Raw genomic sequence first — 24,829 nt, 5'->3', positions numbered from 1 at the left:
CCATAACACAATGTGTGCATATATCTATGCCACATACAGATATATTTGCATACATATAAATAAACCATGCAAATGGGTTGATTTTATCTGTATCAATTTTCTTTTATGGTACACTCCCAAGTTTTGACAATTGGTTTAGCACAATTTAGCTCCAAGTACTTAAAATATTCTTGAATGTGAAGAACTAACATAATGCCTTTCTACAAGCTGCAGGAAGAAAGTTCACAAGAAAATTAGGGCAATTTTGCATAGCAACTTGTATATTTACATATCAACAATCCATTTAATGAAGAACACTAAAAATAGCAGATCTAGTATGTCCAGAAGCTGCAAACAAAACACATCCTGCTAAATTCAAACAATAGCAGAGGAATAAGCCTGGTTTGTGTTCTAGTATTAGAAAAAAATACAATATTTCTTTAAAAAATAAATACATAAAAGCTTATGTCTTGCCTTCCCCAAACTAGGAGAAACTGTATGCTGATCACATAGAAGTGGTCCTTATCTCCAAATCTCAGCTATAGTGAACTCACTTCTCTTCTGTAGTACTGTCCTGGTCCTGACAGGGAGTCAATTAGTCATCCAAGTGCCCAGTGTGAACTGCACACCAAACTAAACATTATTGAGGGAAGACAAAAGAAACAGGGCCCAGTCCCTGTCCTTGAAAGGATAGAGTCTGATTGCTTATAGAGGACACACATTTTAAAATAATACCAATCCTTAAAAATGCTCAAAAAGCAACATCAAGCAATGCCAATTAAGAGTGGGAAGAGGAAGAGTAAAAGGAATTGTGGTTGAAATGCAAAAACCCATAAAGTGAGTGGAAGGGAAAATATATACTTATTGATAAATCTTAAAATAGTTGTTCTAGAAAAGGGATTACAAAACCAGTTGCCTCAGATGGAAGCAGTCTGTAGACCATTTGGCCAGTGGAGTGTTCTTTTTAAAGTATGTTTTTGAATGATTGTAAGTTCTACAAAGCACTATTTATATCACCTCTGGTAATCCTACACATTTATAGTTACTTAAAAGCCTGGCCAGTGAAAACATGTGAATTTTCTCTTTCTGATCTAGAGATACCCTTTAAAACTTAGTAATAAGCCAGGCATGGTGGTGCACACCTGTAATTCCAGCTACTTGGGAGTCTGAGGCAGAAGGGTCACGAGTTCCAGGTCACCCTGGGCAACTTAGCAAGATCCTATCTCAGTAGCAGCATCCTTTGGTGTGTATTGTTATGGGTGCTGATTGTTATGGATTGAATTGCACCCCCCATACACATATAACCAAATTCTTATATTTAAGCTCTAACCCCTATTGAGACTATATTTGGAGATAGGACCTTTAGGAGGTAGTTCATATTAAGTGAAGTCATAAGGATGAAGCTCTAATCAAGATTGGATTGGTGGCTTTATGTCAGGAAGTAGGAGAGCATGCCCATTCTCTTCCTTCTTCTCCCTCTCTCAACTTTCCTTTTTCCCCCTTTTCTCCTTGTCCCTCCCCATGCTTGCTCAGAAGAAAAGCCATGTAAGGACAAAGTAACCATCAGAAAACCAGGAAGTAAATCTTTCCCAGATGCTGAAACTGTTGGCACCCTGATCTTGGCTTTCCCAGCCCCCACCCTGTATTAAAAAAAAATTTTAAGTCTCTCCATCTATGGCACTTTTGCTCAATCAGAGTAAGATACTGATACAAATGGTCCTCAAATCTTACTTTGTTCTGGACAGACATCCAAATTGCCTGGGATTCCCAAGGTATGTGAACTATTATTCCTTGATATTTTGTACCAAGCACTTCTGAAGATTTTAGTGAAAGAACCTCGGGAAAAAATACCATCATACTTTTCAAATAAAAGAAGACAGGAAGGCATCAGGGGTCAGTGGTCACTGTCAAACTAGAGTGACCCAAGCAGCCTGGGTAGGGCACTGTGATGCTGAAGATAGAACAAGGTTCTTCTGGGCAAAAAGAGAGATGGGGGGCAGGAGATTCCAGGCAGGCCCATCTCTCTTTCCCCACATGCAATTCATTGTGAGGTAGACTGGCATTTTGTCTCATTTTGTATTCTAGACTCCAGCTCTGATTTGACCTCCAATCCTCATTTCTAGGCATGTTTGCTGTTGGGGTTGAAGTTTTAGCTGAGACTAACTTGAGTAATTTTGCTGTTGGTTTGCCCTGGACTTCATTCCTTTTCCCAACTACAACTCAAGTACACAAATTTCAAGTATAATCCTTGAGTCTCTTCCACCATCTCCAGTTGAGCTGTTGTATCTCAGTGTTCCTGAACTCTCTCCTGTACCCCAGTAATAGTGTCTCTCCATATTTCCCATCTTCATAGCAGAAAAGACCACATCTATCAGGACTAAGACAAGGGTCCTAATAGATTTCCATAGACAAAGAGTAAATACATAAATACTTTAGAATATTGCTTTTAAACTTCATTATGTATCAGTGGCATCTGGATACCTGGTTATAATGCATATTTAGTATACTCCATTCTAATTCAGTGGATCAGAGGTGGGGCCTAAGAATTTACATTTTTAACAACATTTTGAGTGAGTCAGATGCAGGTGATCAGAGGAACATATTTTGAGAATCACGATCTGAATTCATTGATTCACTAGCACAATCCTCATGACATTATACCTCTGAGGTCTAATTTAAATGGGAGAAGTGAGTTCTTTCCCTGTGATAGGTAAGGGAGAATAAACAGACCTCTAAAATGGTTTTTAAATCAAGGATGGGAAATTCCAGAGGAGAGACCTGAAGTTGGAATTTCAGAGAATGTAGCCATTCAATCCAGACTTCCAACTTCTTTTCTAACATTGAAAAGCAGACCCTGTTATTGGTTTTCCACAGGTTACCTGTTATTTTGCCTCCTCTATAGCAGGCTTTGAAGCTGCTTTTCCTATCTGAGACTTTACTTTGCTCCAGGTCAAAAAACTCCACATTGCCACTGTTCCATTCTTTCTTTAAAAAGCTGATTGTTCTTAATAACAATAATAATTCTCAGATTCCCATTTAGACTGTCTGGGGAGTTTATTTTTTTCAATGCACATTCTTGGGCCTGCTACCTGCCAACACCTCAGACAAAATTATAGTATCCTCACTCAATAGATTTAGGGTAGGACCCAGGAAACACATTGTGACAAGCTCCCCAAGTAATTTTGATACAAACTCTGGATAGACCTGTATAAATTAATCCATACTGGACTTATCCCTGGACCAGTTGCACTGTTCACTGGTACCTTCTAGACACACCACCCCTTAGGACCTTCAAGTTGTAAAGTAGCTACATAGAGACATGGGCCTAAGGATCTTTCTGAATTCAGGAGAACCCACAGGCTGGGACATTCCTAACTAGGGGAAATGTGACTGAAAACATTGAAAGCTCATTGAGTAACATATATGAACACAACTACAGAGAAGATAGGATTAGAGACTCAGAAAAACTATGCAAAAAGTAAGGAGCTCTAGAAATAAAATCAGTGAGTCTCATGATAAAATACCTTAGTTTTGTTTTTTGGTTATTGCTTTTAAGAATTTTAATGAGAGTAGAACACTAAAAAATATGGCAAGAGAGAAATAATCAAAAACATTCTTCAGAGAAGAAATATCTGAAGGATCTCAGGAATTAGTTGCTTTATGAGGATCCAGGCCCAGGGAGTGCAACCATGCTCCATTTTCCTGCTGCACTTTTAAGTCACAAGGGGAAAAGGTTTAGAATAGAAAAGCACAAGGAAAGGACAAGCAAGGAGCAAAGCAGAAAATACATTCAGTACCTATGGGAATCACAGGGGGGCTTGTGGGGAAAAACAGATGAGGATTTAAAGAGGGATATTTTTTTTAATTGAGTAAGGAAATAATTCCACAGCATTAAGTGCCACATCACACTAGAGACTGAACAGAGCAGCCCGGTCCAATAACGCATGCCATATGGTGAGTTAGAAGCCAAGTGTGCCTGGCGCTCTCAGCTCAGAGAAAAGGCTACCTTTCAGAAGCTGATAATTTTGCAGACCACCTGGGGTTCTTTCATTGTGGCATCCCCTGGGATGCGAGACTGCATTATTTTCCCCCAGCAAAGACTGGGGATGTGTCAAGCACAGGTGGATTTTTCAAACTATATGTCTCAGTGCAGCCAACAATGAGGCAGTCAGCATGTTTAAAAGCAAAGGTTTGCACTCATTTCAGTCTTTGGGCCAGTAAACCTACTTTATTAGAAATCATCACTAATAAAACCTAATTTCAGAGATTGTCATGAGCCCCTACTGATATCCCTCATTGCAACTACCTTAGATTTTCTAGCATTATACTTCAGTAAATGAGATATAGAACCTTCCTCTGGATTTGTTTTATTTTCACTGTCACACTTGCACACACCCACATAAATACATAAACACACACGCTCAGCTGCACTCTAAAACTCCCCCGTCCTATACGCCATTAAGTCAGGCACACAGGCTAGTGATTGCTAATCTCAAAACTAAGTTCATCCTAATGTATTAATGAGCACCAACCTCCTAATGATCACTCACAAACATAGGAGGTAAATAGGATAGTGGTTAGAAGTCAAAAAAAGAGCTGGGTTTTGACGCCAGCTCTATCACCTAATTAGCCACCTGACCTTGAGGGAGTCATTTAACCATGTGTGCCTCCATTTTCTCATCTGCAAACCAGATGTTTTGCCAAGGTTTCTAAATGCTGTAGGGTTTTGCCAGTATTTAGTGACAGAAAGTATGACTAGCATTTAGAACAGAACCCATCTTATAGAATGTCCAGTAATTTTTAGCCTTCTTGATGCTGCTGCTGTCACTCTTTGCCAGCACTATTCCCATTTTAGCAGACACAGTGGTCTTCTGAGTATTGTAAAGGTGTGATGAGGGCAGTTGAGCTAAGGATCTTGTTGATTCTAGCACACTCAGAGCAGAACTCGTGTGAAATCCTACATATTTTCTCACTGGCACCGTGGACCATGCCTCTTAGTGCATCTGTCTTCTGGTCTCTTAAGATTGGCTTGTACTAAGGCCAAATGGCCTTTTTCACATGAAAGGAAAGAAAAGGGACCTAAAGAAAACACAAGGTGGGACTGCGCTGGTCCTTTGTATTGCTCAGTGTGCTATTTTTGGCATTCTGTCCTCACAGTATGTCTCTGTTTTTTATTCCTTGCCAGAACCAAATTCCAATTAGGAGTTCATCAACAGTAGGAATTCTGCTGCAGAGAATAAAATAATTGTGACATGTTTGTTTTAAAGCTGATTTTTACTTAATAAACCATCTGTTATGGATAAACTGGTGTCTTACAAAAATTCTTTTATAGATAAATCAGAAAGTTTAAAGGTCTGAAGCAATATCTATGTAGAAACAATTCTTATATTTATGGTAGAATAGATATATTTTTAACATGTCACACTACATGTACAGTAGGTAATTAGGTGTCTAATTAAATTTCTACAATGGGCCACTAGGAAATATCCTAAACTTTATATTATCAATGTGATAAACTAGGGATGACCGATGCAATACAAGATATATTTGAAACATAAATAAACAAGTGCACCCACAGACCAAAATTAAAGAGGGACTTAGAAGTGTTGTATCTTCTAGAGAGGAAACATGCAACCTTAAGGTGAAGTGATCAATGGCCCTTTCAGGCAAAACAGAACAAAACAAAAACAAAAATAAAATTAAGTTAAATACATGGAAACAGAGGGTAGAACAGTGGTACTAGGGTCAGGAGGCTGGAGATAAATGGGGAGATATAGGTCAAATTACAAAAAAATTCATTTATATAGGAGAAGCCTAGAGATCTGATATAAAGCATTAAGACTATATTTTGTAATATTTAATTATAATCTAGAAATTTTCTAAGAATAGATTTGAAGTATGTTTACCACATATAATACAAAAAGGTAACTATATGAGAAGAGGAATAGATAAATTTGCATGACTATGGTAATCATTTCATTATCTACATGAAAACATCATATCAAATATCTTAAATATATATACTTAAAAAACTGCTGGGCATCACATGGTAGATCACAAGGTAGTGACTCAGTGCAATGACAACTCTTCAGTGCATATTCTCTGAAGATTTCATTTATTCTATCACCCTCATGCTAATCTTGGGTTAAGTTGATCACACTTTAATTAATCTGGTCAATTAAATAACATTAATGAGAAAGGAGGTGATTATCCAGATACACTTAGTTTTACTATAGCTGCAATTCATTGTTCCTATAGTCATGACATCTAGGATCTTGGGGTAATAAATACAAATATAATCAAAGGATAAAGACTGACCCAGTAGAATCTTTAAAAAGAATATGGACCTGTGACAAGCTCCTTATTTCAAATGCCACATCTATACTATAAGCCTTTCAGGCAAAGAGGCTTTCACAAAGCTTTTATAAACCTCACTTCCCTATTCTCCTTTACTAAATCTGCCTCCCCACAATCTGTGTATGCATGCAAACACACACACACACACACACACACACACACACACAGCATTCATAACAGTCATATGACCAAGAAATGGTGATAGAAGAAAGATCATGAGAGATGGTGTAATTTAGCTTTGTGCTACATCCTTCAATTTTTGTCCATGGTGGTCTCTGGTATCATCTTTCCCAATGTCTTATCTTACCTGATGATTTTTAAACTAAGACATTATAGGACTCTTTGATATCCATGCCAACTTCAAAGTACCAAGTTGTAGATTTTTATGGACCAGATTACATAAACACAAATTCTCCTGTTTTCTTACCTTTACACTTGTTTATAGGGTAATTAAAATAGAGTCCAAGCTATTCGTGCATGACACAGGTATTGCAGCTTGATTAGAGAAGAAAGGAAGAAAGGGAAGCCACAGATGGATTTTCATGTTAGACTTTCTGAAAATCAGCATCCAGGTCAAGAATGAGGGTGAAAACACAGTTTAAAAGGTTTATATACCCTGTTCCTAGTTTACTGTTAATAGTTTCCTGATATTAGACTTTTCTATGATTAATATAATTTATACCAATAACATAATTAATATTACTATTAATTATAAGGATGATAATATAGAAGTGACCTTTGGAGAGATCACACCTAGGATTTTGCTTTCTAAAGCATCAACAGCAGGAATGGTGGGAATTCTAGAGAAAGGAAGAAAAGACTTTGGTGTACATTTTGAATCCTCTATCAAATAGATCTAGTACCTAAACTAAATAAAGTGGCACTGTGATCTCTGCATCTCATCAGGCATCTTGTGGGCCACACCATGATACTCAGTCTGAAGGACAAATGCCAACTAGAAATCCCCTCATTCTTGTTCTCACTTAGCCAATGTTTTTCTGTAGTGTTCAAGAGTACATAATGTCAGCAGCCAGGTCCTTGTTGCATTTCTTGCTGTCGCTACTCTAGACACTCTAAATTTGTATAACTTTTGTGAAGGTTCAGCCCCAAGCAGTAATTCTTCCAGTAAGTCTTTCCCTGCTGGGCTTTCGGCATGTAGACATAAACAAAAGCAAGACTCAACTGCAGATGTACTGCCCATTGTCCCCCAGTAACTAAGACATTAATGCATAGTAGGCAGAAGTTTAATCCCTAGAGCTGGCAACCCTCTGTGTGCCCCAAATTCCAATGACCCAATGACTCAGGCCCAGATACCCAGGAAAGTAAACTAAGGCAGCTCCTTCTAGTGCCTTTTCCTATAATGTGATCTCCTTGGGCCCAAGATCACAGATGAATCCAAGGACTGTTTGCTTGCCAAGGCCCAAAAAGAGACAGTGGTATCCATCAGGAACTTAGGAGCTATTAATCTCAGGGCTTTCCTTTCAAACTGAAGAATGCCCCTTCACTGGTTCCTGTTATTAATGTATAGAGCCAATTCAAAGCACATTGCTTCCGTGTCAAGATTTCACTTTGGGATTTCTTTATCTTTTCCAGCCTGCTCGTGTCTCATAGCAGATGGTCTGGTATTGGGGGCAGGGGAAACCAGGAGTAAGAGGAGGGGAAGAATGAGAAAAGAAAAAGAATTAATGATTTTTGTAACTAAAATCTGTTTTATGTCAAATAGGGAGCTCCTTCTAAGCTGCATAAAAATCTGAAGTTTCAAACAGAATTCATTCACTGGACTTCATTTCTATTCAACAAAGATGTATAGGACATCTTCTTAAAGTGAGGTACCACCCTAGACTACATAGGAGATGTGGTTGTTGGATTTTAACAACATTTGGTATAGATGGAAAATGAGTGATAGACAAAACTTAGAATCACAAGGGAATGCAATACATAATATAGTAGAAGCACAAGAAAATAAAGTATATGACAGCACAGATATCTCATGGGACAGCCCAGAAGTCTCCTCTGGGATTTCAGAACATTGCCAAATGGCAGAGTATTATGAATTATAAGGGAAAGCACCAACACATTCTTCCTATACACTACTTGAGCTCCTTCTCCAAACCATAAGGCTGTAAAGTGTGTCAAATATGGTTTCTGCTCTAGCTTGTCATATCAATAGAGTAGGCCCTTATCTCCATTCTATCATGTAAAGAGAAAAGCACTACTCATCTCATAATCTATCCCTGACCAGTAAATTAAATAAACAGAAGGAATCCACCTAGAAATTTCTCTTCCTGCTGCCTTTTCCCAGATGTCATCTTCCTATAGAAGAGGTGAAATAGATGAAAATTCTTGCCTATAGTACCAAGAAATATGTGGGGAAACATGAGGGTGTCAGGTACCTGGTTGGAGCTTGAGAGGGGGGGCTCAGCAGAATGGAAAATGGTAGAAAGCATTGTTCAGGCCAAACTCTATCAAACAGCTTCAGGAGAGAGCTAGTTAAATGGCAGTTTCTGTGGTCAAGCAGCCTGCGCTTTGGCACTTGACCCTGGCACTTCATCTTGGATATGTGGGTTTACCTTTCTGGACACCAGTTTCCTCAGTTGTATAACATAGATCATGATGCCTAGTTGATAAAGGATATCATGGGACATAAATGATATAATTCTTATATAAAGATAGGAGATAGTACAAGTTCAGTAAGCACTTCACAATTCTATTCAGAGTTGGTCCTGATTGTGAAGGCATATATTATTGAGAAAAAAATTTATTGCTGTGCACCTAGCTGGGATTCCATGACAGAAAGGAGGGATGAAAAGGGGAGGAAAAAAGATTCACTATAAGACTACAGAGGTTGGCTTTTTACTAAAAACAAAACAAAACAGAAATCCCTTTTTAAACTTCCAGAGCATTCCAGGAGGAGGCTGGGCCTCTACAGTAGAGTGGGAGTAGTCAGAGTGCATCTGATACTAGGAGGCCTCCTGGGGGTAGTCAGAGCTGACTGAGAGACTAGTGAGGTGTACCAGACCTGTAATGTTTACCAGAAAGCAGGACTAAAGATGGAACATTCAGAGATGGGGTTCTAGAATGAAGAGGAATCAAAGGGAAATTGTTATATGTATACATATGGAACAGAGGGGCTCTCAAGTTGCAGGGGCAGATCCTGTGGTTACAGGTTCCAGTGATCATTTAAACACTTGCAGTCAGATGGAAAAAGTTAGAAAGGCTTGGGAGGGCAAGAGGGTGGTACCCTGTGTTTCTCCTTACCAGGAAAGAGACAGCAACTGTCCTCCCTACTGTTTTAAACCACCACTTCTCTTTTCATTTTTCCCTCACTCTCCACCTCTCTTCCCTTCCTCTTCTTTCTTATAATGCTGTCTCTTGGTTAGTTGTGATTACAGTATTAATGTCCTTATATACAGATTTTATCCAATTTCATGCCTTTGAATTCCTAAATGAGATGACTTAGATGGCAGATACTATATGATCATCACCATAAAACTCAAATAAAAAAGATGTCACCACAAGCTTCAGGTAAGAGACAGTTGCTATAGTCTAAGTGTTTGTGTCCCCCTAAAATTTATCTGTTGAAATCCTAACCCCCAAGGGGATGATATTAGGAGGTGGGGCCTTTGTGAGGTGGTAAGATCATAAAGGTGGAGCCCTCATGATAGAATTAGTGCCCTTATGTCCTCTCACCTCGTGAAGGTACAGAGAAAAAGACCACACCTACAAATCCAGAAGTAGGCCCTCCCAGACACTGAATCTAATTGCATTTTGATCTTAGAATTCCCAGCCTCTAGTAGTAGGAGAAATAAATGTTTATAGTTTATACCTCACTCTGTCTATGGTACTTTGTTATAGTATCCTGAATGGAATAGAACAAATTTGAGGCAAACGAATAAAGCTGTACATGAGTAAATACAGAAATTGATTAGATTTGAAAAGAGTTAGAAAAGAATACACCTGCACCTCTATTGGAGGGCCAATGAGCAAACTCTTAAATGATTTCACAACTCAGGAGTTGCAACTTCTCTCCAAGTCCCTCATTCCTCTTTCAACTTCCTTTATCTTTCCTCCTTGGAGTTAGTGTCTTGGTTAGTCAGTGCTGCTGTGTTAGATCTTAAAGCTTCATGCACCAAACCTCCCATCCTGAAGATTTTGTGCGGAGGACACCAACAGGAAAGTCTAAACCAAAGCTGTTACTCTCTAACATTTAACCAAGAATGGACAGAGGAACCACGCTGGGTAGGCCCTCTGGAGAAACATATTCCAATCTAAAGAAAGGTTATAGATATGGCATTTCTAACAGGGTAGAATGCCTGTGAATGAACACTAAATTTTCTTTCTCTTGAGAGAATCTTTGCTCTCATAAGGAAACTGTCTAGGGAATACAGGCATCACTTCAATTATAAAAATCTCTCTTGGAAAACCAAGAGAGCACAATATAAAAATTTGCTCTGATCCCTGGCTTCACTTTTCTGCTTTTATCACTTTAGGATCATAGTATCTCTCATAGTTTACAGCTAAGCTTTATAATATATATAGCATTAAAGTCCACAGCTATTTCTAGATTATTCTCCATCAGTGCATGTTACAAAGATTTCATTTCATTTTGCTAAACTATTTTCAGATATTGCTTTATCATGATGAAATACTAAAAATTTAGTTGTCCTGCACCATGATTTTTACTTTTTTGTGGCTTTTGAGAGATATTTAAATGATCACCTGTTGAGATGTGTCAAGAAATGTATTAAGGTCCAATCACTCAGAAAGTAGTGGAAAAGAGTCAGACAGAAAGACAAAAAGAAGCAGAAAGATCAGGAACAGGATGTGGTAGGAGGTATGAAAGGGAGAGAGAAGAGATTTATTCAGGGAGATAAGTTTTAGCAGATCCATGTACTGAGTTCCCTAAGCCAGCAGGGTCAATTTAGAATTGATCTGTGAGACAGAAAGTTTGAATGTATTCTATACTTGTTTCTACTCCCCACCAGCATGCTATATTTTGATGATTGGTCTTTTGGCACAAGACTAGAAAATGTATAACTGTGAAGGCAGAAAGCATTGCACATATTAAACAGTGGTTGGTGCAACACACATTTAGTGTAGCTTACAGTGATCTGCATTTGCTCCATTTCAACCCACTGGACTGCTAGATAATGGGAATTGGAGCCTGAATGTCTAGGCTGGGGTAGAATACGCCCCCTGGAATTTTTTTTGAATCTCTATTTATCAAGCTCCCTGACTGATGTGAAAATCCATACAGCAGAGACAGAATCAACATTTTTTTTCTTCCAAAAGAAAATACTCCTTTTTCAGGTAGCTCATCCTCTAGGCTGCAGACTGAACACAATTTTTTTAAGTCTAAGCATTAATTAGAGAGATAAAGAAATGTATCTCTCTTTGTTCAGAAGGAGAATTCTATTGAGCCTTTGACAATGAAGCTGCTTAAGGGACAGCCTGAGTTGCTGTTTCTGCACAGAGCTTCTGTAGAAGGAAGATAAAGAGCTCACCAGTGGAGTACTCTGGCTTCCTGCCATCTTCTTGCTGTTTCCTCTGGACTCCAGTGGGAAGTAGAGTCCTAAAAAGTAAATAAAAGGTCCATGAAGGCCAAAATGAAGCCTGTGACTTGAAGCCACACACCAGAATGCTCCACTGGGGCACCTAATTGCCTCTGAAAGTGTTTGTGAGTTTTTGTTCCCATTTTAGGCCCTGCTGCTTCCCCCTAGCATCAGCTGACAGATTATAGTGAGTGCACAAAAAGACAGGTCACTCAGGAACCCAGCCAAGATGGGTTTCTCATAGGCACATAAGGCTCCTTGAGGCCATACTACTAGTTTATCAGGTGCCTGAGAGTGAAAGGGGGGGTCTAGTTTGCCCATCCACAGATAGTTTGCTTTAAACAGTGTGCTTGATAACAGGGAAGAAGCCATAAACAGCAGTTCTCTCAAGGTCACCTCCACTGGGTACTGAATGCAGGGTTGGGGATTTCTCCCAACAATGTGCCAAGTGCTAACCCCAGGCAGCTTTCTGACTCTAATTATGAGTCCTTTCCCTGAATGGATTATCCAGCTGAGCCACTCTTCTGCAGTCCTTGCGGTCTTTAGGCCATTATCATACATCTCTCTAGATCCTGCTAGGCCAGCCAAAACCTTTGCTTTTTCCTTTTTGGTGGGAGGAGGGATGGACAGACTTAAAAGCTTTTAAATGTATATATGTATGTATGTATGTATGTATGTATGTATGTATGTATGTATGTGTATGTGTGTGTATGTATATGTATGTGTATGTGTGTGTGTGTGTGTGTGTGTGTGTGTGTATAATATTGTACAAATAGTTCAGGGTCCAGCACAGTGAATTTTTACATCTAAAGATAAAGGTGACAGATTCCCAGATACAAAATTTAAAAAATTACTCTACCCCAAAATCTTTCCTGCTCCCATTCAGGCACTGTCACCCAAGAGTATGCATCAATTCATTTTATCTGGTTTTGGGGGGGGGGTGGAGGATTACTAGGGATTGAACTCAGGGGCATTCAAACACTGAGCCACATCCCCAGCCCTATTTTGTATTTAATTTAGAGACAGGGTCTCACTGAGTTGCTTAGTGCCTTGCCTTTGCTGAGGCTGGCTTTGAACTCTAGATCCTCCCATCTCAGCCTCCCAAGCCACTGGGTTTACAGGCATGTGCCACCACACCTGGTCATTTTATCTGTTTTTGTGCTTTCTACATTGAACCCTATAATATGCATTCTTATGTATGATTTCTTTTGTTTAATATTTTGTTTTAAAGGTTCATTTAGATGATTAAACATAGTTTTATAATGTTCATTCTCATTTCTGCTTATTGTATATTCATCCAAAGTAATACTGATTTTTATACAATCTAGGACTGAGGGGAAATTGGCTTTTTCCCTGTATTAGCTGTCATAAATAGGGTTGCTATGAACATAAGTATTTTGAAGAACATATGAGTATTCTCATGTACTTTATCTTCCCCATATTTTCGAAGCTCAATCAAGCCTGATTCCAAGTCTCACTAGATAGCAGCTGACAGGACTAATTAATTAGTGTGATTTTCAAATACCAAGTACAACAAAACATAGGATGCCCCTCATGTTCACACCCTACCTAATCTCCTCCCAGTGAGTGTGGAGTTGACCTCTGACTTGCTTTTAAGTAGCAGAAGATGGCAAAAGTGATGGGCTTTCACTGCTGTAATTAAGCTGCATTATTGTTATATATAGCTGTGATGCTTAAATGTCACTACTGTGATTACACACACACACTTACATGTGTACACACTATAAAAGGGCCTATGGACAGGGCCACATACTAAGGACCTGAAGACAGCCTCTAGTTGCTAAAAGCAGTCTCCAGTCCCTATTCAGCAAAAGAAAGGGAACCTGAGTTCAATATCTGAAAGGAGATGAAGTCTACCAAAAAATTGAATGAATTCATGAATAGATTCTTCCCTAGTTGAGATTCTAAATAAGGACACAGGTGGCTTGATTGCATCCTTATGAGACTCTGCACAGAGGACCTACTTAAGTCATGCCCTAAGTGGCCTACAAAAACTATGAGATAATAAATGTAAGCTATTTTAAGTCACTAACTTTATGGCAACTCATTATATACTGTATTTAGTTTCTTATTACTGCTTTAAAATATCACCATAAACCTATTACTTATAACAACTTACATCTATTATTTTAGACTTCTGGATTTCAGAAATCCTAAAACTAATGAGATGGCTGAGTTGTGCTTCTTCTGAAGGCTCTAGGTGAGAATCTACTTCCTTGCCTGTTCCAGCTTCTAGAGGCCACCCACATTCCTTAGCTCATGCCCCTTCATCCATCTTCAAGGCCAGCAGTACAGAATCTTCAAGTCTTTATCTCTCTAATCTCTTCTTACTTCCTCATAACTCCTTTCCTCATTCTGACCTTCCCATCTTCCTCTTATCAAGATCCTTGTGATTATACAGGGCTCACCCTGTATAATCCAGAATTGTCTCCCTTATCAAGATCTTTAACTTAGTCACATCCACAAAGTACCATTTGCCATATAACACATTCAACTGATTTTGGGGAATTCATATGCAGACATCCTTGAAGGTCATTATGTTACCTACCATGTGCTGCAATATAAAACTAATATACCATATATCAAGAGAATCATTTTCTTTTCCAAAATGCTATTCATCTGATTATATCATATACTAGGGTTGCAGAAATTGTCCAAAAACCACCAAGTCCCTCCTAAAGTTTCTGTTATATCTAAAATTTATATATCGCTTCAATATGTCATTTAATACTTTCTGAGTTCATCTTGGAAGATCACTAATAGAACACTTTCATACCATATGAGGAAAAGTGGGTTTTTTCCCAGTTTTTATGAGGTAAAGATGAGTATTTACAGAGGAAATTACTTAAGAAAGTAAAATTTCTTTTTACAGGCCAATGCTTTTGAGAAGAAATGGAGCCAAGGGCATATGCCAGTTTTCTTTTAAGATTCTCCTAAACTGCCACAAAATTCTACTACCAACCAATTGTCCCTATATAGTCACATCTGACAATGAAAAACCAAAGGTTGGGATGACAGAAATGGAAGTATGCTATCATAAATGTGTTTTTTAATACTATACAGGAAGAGATAGAATATAACTTCAAGTTAGACTGTGATAAGTTAAAGATGTTTACTATAAACCCTAAAGTAACCTCTAGAATAAAACTAGGAGTTATAGCTAATAGGCCATCAAAGGAAATGAGATTAAATCATCATTCAAAAGAATGAAAAAAATAAAATAGGAAACAAAGAACAGATGGAACAAATAGATAGCAAATAGCAAGAGGATAGATTTAAACCTAACCATATCAATATTTGTATTATATGTAAATTATCTAAAAATCTGAATTTAAAGGCAAATTTGTTGAGTTGGACAGAAAAGCAAGACCATATGTCCTCTATAAAAATGTGTTTTATATCTAGAAAATATAAATAAGTTGAAAGCAAAAAATGAGAAAATATATGTTTATACAAACTCATATTAACACCAGAAAGATTCAGTTTCAGAATATTACCAGGAATAACTAAAGCCATTACAGAATTACAAAGTGTTCATGTCATTAAGATGACTTAATAATCCTAAACATTTATACAACTAATAATAAGCTTTATAAAACAAAGACTGAGAGGAAATAGACAAATCCAAAATTATAGTTAAGTATATTAACACCCTTCTCTCAACAACTAATAGAACAAGTAGGCAGAAAATCAGGATATAAAAGTTTTGAACAATGCTGCCAATCAGTTTTTCCTAATTGAAATTTATAGAGCATTCTACTCATTAGCAAAATACAAACTATTTTTGTGTACATCCAGAACATTTACCAAGACAGACTACATTCTGGGGCATGAAATATGTTTCAATGCATTTCAAATAATTCAAGTCACAAAAAGTATATTTCTTGTTTACAATAAAATTGAATGATAAATCAGTATAGTATTTCTCCCATGTCTGTGGGGCATACATTCCAAGATCTTCAGAGGGTGCCTGAATCTATGGATAATACCAAACCACACACACACACACACACACACACACACACACACACACACACGCACGCACATATATAACCAAACCATACATACACATACAAATACACACACATACACATAAAATTTTTTGTTTTCAAATTAACACTTTATGGCTTCTCTTTAGCATATCAGAATTGCTGGTATCACTAGTATTCTTATGCTTTGGGGACATTATAAAGTGAAATAAAGGTTACTTGAATACAAACACTACAGTTCTATGACAGTCAATATAATAACCAAAATGGCTACTAAGTGACTAACAAGTAGGTAGGATATACAGTGTGGATGTGCTGAACAAAAGGATGATTCACATTCCAAGCAAGAGAGAATAGAACAGTGCAAAATTTCATCATACTATTCAGAATACTGTGCAACATAAAACTTATGAATTGTTTATTTCTGGAATTTTCCATTTAATATCTTCAGATTGTGGCTGACCAGGGTAACTGAAACTGTACAGAGTCAAAGTGTAGATAAGGAGGGACTACTGTAATGGAAAAAGTTATGAAAAAAGATCCCCACTATTTGGAAATTAAATAACACACTTCTAAATCATTCATAGTTCAAGGAATAATTCAAGAAGAAAATTCTAATGTATTATGAATAGAATGAAAAATGAGAAAAAAACTTATATCAAAGTTTTGAGTCACTACAAAGGCAGTCCTTAGAGGGAAATTCATAGCAATCAAGATCTATGATAGCAAAAAGGACACATTTCAAATGAATGACCTCAGCTTCTACCTTAAGAAATTAGACAAATGACATATAAAACAAAATTAAGAAGAAAGAAGATAAAATCAGAGCTGGGAGGACAGGGATGGAGGAATTACAAAGGAGTATGAAGACACTTTGGGAGTGTTGGATATGCCCATCTTAGTTATGGTGATGGTTTCACAGATATACATACAAACATGTCAAAACTTATTAAGAGTACACTTTCAATGTGTGTGGTTTTATTAGGTATACCAATTATATCTCAATAAAGCAGTTTCTTAGCCCAGAAAAAAACAGTAAGTATTCTCTTTGTTTCAAGTTGACAGTTTATTTCTTTAAATATCTACCCAGTTCCTTGAGCCTTTTTCCAGCTTAACAATGATCCATCACAAAAGAGAGGAGGATGAAAATGCAGGTGGCTATTTGCCAAATGGATATAATAAAACCTGAATCTGCTAACTTCACAGAGTCCTGTGAAGATCAAAAGCGATAATGAACAGAACTCATTACAAAGTAAGAAAGTGTTATAAAAATGTAAGGGCTTATCTCACTAGTTCCAGATTTCCTGGTGAAGTGAATGATAGTACTAACTAGGGCCAAATTTGGAAGTGCACAGAATGTCTTTGATCTTCTATCCTGGCCCTGATGTCCTTATGCTGAGTTTCCCAAGACCAGGGAAGACTTAAATATCCTTATATTGCCAAATCTTTCTCTTTTCCTCTCTGATAAACACATAAAAAGCTTTCAATTTCCCCTAGAGACCCTGTTTTCAACTAATAATAATAGGTGTTAAATAAGAAATTTAGAGAAGTGAATCTCTTAAAAGGTATTTATTGATATGTTATTGTTGATTCTGAGTTGCTTACTATGTCTTAACACTTGTTAAATACTAATTTCAACAACATTCTTCATTGACAGGATAGGGGGATGTTATTTGGAGGTAGACAGTCCCTTACTCAAGTTTACTCCTTTCAGAGACTGAAAATGTCTTGGAAATTCCTTCCACTAAGTGTACAATACTTCAGTTTTTCTGCTCTAGTTATTTTATTACAAGCCAGGGATCAATTACATAAGCATTCCTAGAATGCCTATAAATCTCCTCTCTCTCCCCAAACCCATGTGTGCACACCTTTAGAAATAATAAGAAAACAAAGCAGCTCTAATCAGTAACAGCATTGTGATGTACAATTTTATCCCTTATATATCACTTTGGGATTATAATTAAATCGTTAAAATGCATTGCTAATCTGTAAATCTGGGCTCATTAGCATAAGTGTACTCCATAATTACTAAACACAGGGTGCATGCTTGTGACTTTAATAGACTTTTCGACTATTAAGCCTGTCTGAATGTGACTCTCCACATGGTGGCCCAAGAGCTTCTAAAAGAACTTTCTTCAATTTTGTTCTATTGTACCAGGCCAGTGATATTAGTCTTCTTTTTTTTCAGAACCAGTAACAGGTTCACACAGACCACTGTACAACTCTAATAATTACTATTAAAAGTTTTTTTAAAAACATATGTAATCTGAAATAATCTATGATTTCAAACAAAGTATAAAATATAGACTTATTGATAGATTCAGTCCCTGTGAGTCTTCCTGAGAAAATTATCAAAAGAGACAATCTAGTTAGCTTGCAACTTCACTTGTCCTTGAATCTTTCATCACTCAAATTTTTTTGGATGCCATACTTATAGATTCACTTCATTGAAGATGGATTTTTGGTTTGTTGGTTGCATGTTTGTTTTTATGCTATTAACTTTCAGTCTATTATGGTTCAAGAATGAGGCAATAATGTGACATCCAGGAATATTTTTTAAAGACATTAACTATACTATGCTGAGCTCCACTGCCATGCAGGTGTTCACATTCTCACCAGGCGAGTCATAGTTCACTCTTCCCTTGCATCACTTTGCACCACATGTTCCTCCCTGGGGCCACAGGATTTTGTTGCAGGTATCCAGTCCCCTGCACCATGGCTCTATAATTCCACCAACCTTCCCAGCCATAATCACCAAGCTGGAAAAAAAGACTTGAGATGAAAAGAAAACTATTTCTTCTTTCCCATTGTCTGTCTTTTATCATCAGCTATATTGGTACCTTTCTGTCCTCTCTCGAGGCTTGTGATCTGGCAGCAGTCTTGGGAAAACACAGTAGGAGAAGTTGGTGGTCTCTTGAAATTGGAAATATCTCAATAGTTTATCCTTTTCTGGCTCCAACGTCAGTGGATGGGTGGAATGATATTTGAAAACTTGCTTTTTCTTTCTTGAAAAAATTCACCAATAGGTAGGAAATCCTTTCTCTTTCTCTCTTTCTCTTTCTCTTTCTTCTCTTCTCTCTCTTACCACTGCCCACAAAAGAAAAAAAATCTAATGAAGGCAATAAATGATTTTTTTGGAGTGATGAGGTACTAAATATAACTTCTAAATCTAAACTCAAGAGTTCCTGAATTCTCCATAAAATAACTAGCTGTTGTGATTCCTCCTTTCTTCTTTTTTAAAAGTTTTATTTTTAACTAATAACAGTGATCCTACTGTGCAATAATACAACAGAGCTTCTTGCTTTTATCCAGCTATAACAGTACCCACTCTTCAATCCTTCCTCATCCCTCCCTCCCCTCTATTTTACCTAACAAGGTGCCCTCCAGCTTTATCCATGTCAATACAAATAACAGGATTTTATCCTTTTATGGCTTAATAGTATTCCTTTGTATATACATAGGACACAGCTTTAATACTGTTTCTACAAGATCTTTGGAGACAAATAAGCAAATTAATCAGTTCTGGACTATCATCAGAAGATGTGATCCCTTACTATTGCTTTCATTTCCTAAAGTCCTGGACTTTGGTTTGTGGCTGTAATAGTAGTTTTAAATCAATCTAGGGGATGAGGTAGATTCTCCCTGGCAAACTATTCCACATACATTTCCCCTCAGAAGAGGCATGCTGCAGAGTTGAAAATAAAACTAGCTGGAAATCATTCTGGTCTTTAAGTTTCCAAAGCTGAAGCCCTTAGGAAAAGGGGATTCTCTAGTAAAGACAAAATGCCTTAGCCTAACTGTGAAGGGAGATAGTTTTTCCCAAGTTGGGGAAATAAGAGAGAGGGATGGTGTCTACCTCACTTTCTGACCCTACCTGCAGGAAAAGAAGAATCCAAAAGTCTTCTTATGGGCCAGGAAACAGCAAGTCTCCACAGAAGAAAAGGCAATGTGGACCCCAAGTGAAGAGAGAGAGGAGAGATGTGGGCTGAGTGCACACACCTAGTAGACCTTATCTTTCTTCCTCACCTCCTCTCCACTGCCTGGAACTCTTCTGTACCTGAAATTTTTTATTTTAAAATTATTTCATTGATATAATTATAGATAATAGTGAGATTCATTGTTACATATTCATACAATACTTCTGTTCAGAAAAGCTTCATCATTTCAAGCAGGAATGCAGCCACCAGTGTAAGTCTATAGTGAATATTCCCTATTAGTACCTCAAAATATGGGCATATTCTTCTCTCTCTAGATTATATGGACTTCCTATGGATTTTCTTTAGTCTAAGGGACAAGAAAAAATAAATACCCCACTTTCCTGGGAGGAAGCACCAGAAAGACCGAGATAGACTATAGGACATGGACAAAATCTGTACATTGTAACATTCTTTTTCATCGTAATGGGTCATTCATTTTAAAACACTTATTTGGCATAAAATATTTATTTTTAATCTTGTGTTTCAAAATATGTATAGTTTATTTTGAAATTGGGCATTAAATATCTTTTAAATTCCAAAAGGTATTGAGAAGCACATTATATAAAAGTATAAAATGCTTTCTGTGTACCTTAATATTAATGTGATTCTGTGCAGTACCTACAGAAAGCAAAATTGGAAAAACTGGGCATGGCACATTTGATCCCATGCAAGGATTAGAATTTCTGCACTGAAATGAAAATACTTAGAGCTTTATGTAAGTGAAATATAAACCATGGAATCTCGGTGGAAATTATTATAATTCCAAAAGCATTCACTTTAATAAATTCTGGAAGAAACATCATCTGGTAATGTGTCAGATCTATAGGGGAAAAAAAGAATATGAAGCTTCTGGATAAATTTTACAGATATATTTTTCCAATGATTACTTTGCTTTATTTTTATCTTCTGGGTTATACTTTTTGATATTTTTAATTAGATTTTTAACAGTTTGAATTCATATAGCATAAAAGTATTTACCTGAAAGCCTTCAAAAAACAGAAATTCTACAATGGGAATGTATGTAATTAAAACAAAGACACTGGTAAATATATACAAAGTGAATATGAAACATTATCTACAAATCTTCAGAATTTACATTTACAGGCATTGTTTTTATTAATTAAATGGAATTCTAATATTCCAGGTATCACTGATCCCTAGCAGAAAAATTAAAGTCTATAAATGTCACTGCATTAAAATGCTATTCAGAAAAAAATCATTTAATAAACTGCAAACTTTCATCAATGGCATATAATATGATATATATACTTGTTAAATGAATGTTACAATGACACAAAGAGAAGAAGAGCAAAAAATCCAAACTTTAATATAAGGACATAATTCAATAGAGTTAAAAATAATTAAATGTATAAAAATTGAAGTTCTAGTATTACTAGAAATTAAATACCAGTAGTCCTGAATAGTTTATTCAGCTATAAATCATATATATGAATCATGCACCATTCTGTATGAAACAGAAACTTGGAATAGGAGCATCTGAATATTTCCATCATCACCAGGTAGACAGGTGATGGTGCCCATCCTTTTTATTTCCTGCCACTACCAGGAAAATGGTGGTAATGGAAAGGCTTCACTTTCTGAAAACTAAGAAAGAGCTGGGCCTGATTGCACACACCTGTAATCTGAGTGGCTCAGGAGGCTGAGTCAAGAGGATCATGAGTTCAAAGCCAGCCTCAGGAAAAGCGAGGCTCTAAACAACTCAGTGAGACCCTGTCTCTAAATAAAATACAAAATAGGGCTGGGTATGTGGCTCAGTGGTAGAGTGGCCCTGAGTTCAATCCCCAATACAAAAAAAAAACTAAGAAAGGCCAACTGCTAAGAGACAATACCCCTTAACTTGAAAGCAACAAGTAAGAGGATGAAACTATCCATCAGACAAATACTTATTTAACCATATAGAATGAGGAGTTATGAATGATCTTAGAATAAATAAATCTACCTGCATATTTTTAGTGGGATACAGCTCAGAACAAAAGGAACTATACAGAAAATCTTGAACTTTATTCTATACCTTTATTTACCAGATTAAGCAAAGACTTTTATATTTACTGTGTTAGGAATAAAAATATTTAGAAATGAGGTGAAAATAACAATGTGAAAGAAGAAAAACCACAAATCTTTTCCAGTTCTGTGCACTAAAATGACCAGAGAGCAATGATACCCCCACAGTGCCCTCTAGTGCTCAGATGCTATTTTCCCACTGAAAAGGCTTCCTGGAGAAATGATTCCAAGTCTGGGGAAGAAAGGTACAGGTGAGCCTAGAAAATCTTGTTGTGCTAGAAAGCAACAGAAGTTCCAAATATTAGTGGATATTGTTAGAAGAACACAGGAGCAAATTTTGGAGCGAATTCTTAAAAGGCTCCTACTAGACAAAATTGTGACAATCTGAACATCAAGAAAACAAAGAATAATGACTGTAACTGACGGAACTACAGTAACTCTATGAGCAGCCATGCTTACACAATGATACACAAAGAGAAACAGTAAAAATTTATTCTAAATGTAGGTGAATGGACTGTGATACATTTCTATGAAGTCCTATTTCTCATTCATGAGGTTTTATTGATTAATCTATTGTATCAATGGAGATTATAGAAATCAGTCTGGTAAATACATTAGTTTAAGGGAATTTTCTGACTCCAGGAAAATATCAGAATGGCCCATAAACTGTGATTTCAAATCATACAAAGTCAAATAAGATAAAAATAGTTATAAAATTAGGTATCCTTAAGATACAGATGGTCCTATGAACATGAACAAATGGGAAAGGTATTAACATAACTTAAGATTCATCCACTTCCAAATATTTTAGGATGAGGAGAAATATGTTAAAATATGATAAGGTTTTATCAACCAGGATGGAAGCTACAGAATTATTACATAATGTATGCAACTTTACATGAGAGAAGGGAACGTAATCCCTGATAACTCGCCTCTTGAAATTATACAATCACTCATAAAACAATCAAAAATAGGGTCCAGGATGCCTTTTCAGAGTTGTACATAAGAATCCAATAGGCCTTTAAGCCTAAATCTTTGGTGGAAAATGTTCTCATTGATTTGGTGTGATAATTCTTTCTTGTGTTAGATAATTTTTAATTAGTTGTAGAAATGTTTAAAAGAAGCAATCTATTGTATTTATATTATTAATGTGCCTTGCATATTTGATATTTTTATATCTGATTTATGAGAATTTCAACTACTAAATGACAGCCTTATAACTGGAAATACATAATTAATTTGGAGTGATAATTTCAAAGTGCATTTTTGTTTTTTCAGTATTGAAACATCTAAGACCTTTAGATTCATCATTTTTATATAATTTATTTCATTTTTAAGAAGTGTCTCATTCCCAAGCAGATTTGCCAGATAGCTAAAATATTTCAATAGGACATGGTAGAGGTAACACAGCTGCTCACACTGCTTCCCACACAGACTGACAGTCCACAGCAGAAATCCCTCTATTCTGTCACCAGTCCCTCCCTTCATAGCCACACAATAAACCTCACTACAAAGAAGGCTGCTTGGACATCAACTGCCTATTTCCTGTCTATTCCTCAAACCCTTACAGGAATCCTGTGGCCTTTAAAGTCTTCTTCCTTGTCCTAGCTCAAGTACCCCACTTAAGGTTAATATGAGTAAATGGAACATGTGATAGAATAAATCAAAAAGGCCTAATTTAGCTGGGTACAGGGGCACACACCTGTAATCCCAGCTGCTTGGGAAGCTGAGGCAGAAGGATTGCAGGTTCAAAGCCAGCCTCAGCAATTTAGCAAGGCCCTAAGCAACTTAGCAAGACCCTGTCTCTAGGAAAGGTAGCAGAATACAACAGTTACTAATAGGGCATCATGTAAAATTGTGGATGTGTAACCGACGTGATTCTGCAATCTGCATTTGGGGTAAAAATTTGGAGTTCATAACCCACTTGAATCTAATGTATGAAATATGATATGTCAAGAGCTGTGTAATGTTGTGAACAACCAATAAAAAAAAGAGGAAAAAAAAATTATTTTAAAAAGGGCTGCTGATGAGTTTCAGTGTTTAAGTTCCCCTGGGTTCAATCCCTAAAATGCAAGACAGGCCTAATCTATATTGAAATTTTCCAGAATAGCATTTTCTCAGTGTGTGTCAGCTACTCTCTTTGTGTTAGGTATGATACAGGGAAGCCATTACAAATTCGATATAGGACATGACTGTATTCAAAGTCCCTTTACCTACCTGAAAATTTATTTTATTGACTGTTTACAGGAAATAGGATACTACCATGTCTTTGTTATAATGTGCCTTTTCTTCTGAATGGCCTAAGGCTTTCCTCTGCAGTGGGGACAATATTACTATTGTTGTTTTTAACAAACAGTCCAGGAATACATTTTCCTCTGGGGAGTTCATCTTAACATGAAATCAGGTCATGGTTTTTATTTTACATGACAAAATTTTCAACATGTATCTAAAGCTATAAAAAAAAGTCCAATGTCAAATACATATTCTTTACCACCCTCAAAGCTCTGGCAAAGTGAAAGCAGAAGTAAAATCACAACATTAAGCAAGAACTAAGTACATTATGCCATGAAACAGACTGTAAGTGGCCTAAAGCCCTTCAAATTATGATTTAACCTGTGACTTTCAAGACACTGGAGTATGACACTCAGCCTACATGAAATTGTCCTCCAGCTAGCAGTAATTTCCCTCAAATGTTTAAGGATACATTTCATTCTTATAGTCCAGGGATACTATAGTTCCTTTCAATGTGTTTGGAGGCTATAGACCAACACTGGACTCCACATCAAAAATATCCATACCAGCTAGGGACGAGGTAATGATATTCTAGAAAACATACTGCCTCAAATTCACACATACCAGATCCTATGAAGTTCCTTAGACCCACTCACCCTACTGTGCAGACCCCAGACCACCCACAAGAAACATATATCTA

General features: G+C 36.9%; 1 long non-coding RNA gene across 1 annotated transcript in view; it reads right to left on the bottom strand.

Annotated features, from left to right (window-relative positions):
• Positions 1-21,084, bottom strand: part of LOC144371690 (uncharacterized) — a 470,318-nt gene extending 449,234 nt beyond the window's left edge. Inside the window, exons 1-3 of the long non-coding RNA XR_013431687.1 lie at positions 19,773-21,084; positions 18,739-18,985; positions 11,841-11,908 (exon numbers count right to left, since the gene is read on the bottom strand). This is a non-coding gene — a long non-coding RNA (uncharacterized LOC144371690). The remainder of the gene's footprint in view (positions 1-11,840; positions 11,909-18,738; positions 18,986-19,772) is intronic.
• Between the last annotated feature and the right edge of the window lie 3,745 nt (positions 21,085-24,829).

This window comes from Ictidomys tridecemlineatus, chromosome X (assembly GCF_052094955.1).
Source record: "Ictidomys tridecemlineatus isolate mIctTri1 chromosome X, mIctTri1.hap1, whole genome shotgun sequence".
Classification (NCBI taxonomy): Eukaryota; Metazoa; Chordata; class Mammalia; order Rodentia; family Sciuridae; genus Ictidomys; species Ictidomys tridecemlineatus.
This window is presented reverse-complemented; position numbering and strand designations above follow the sequence as displayed.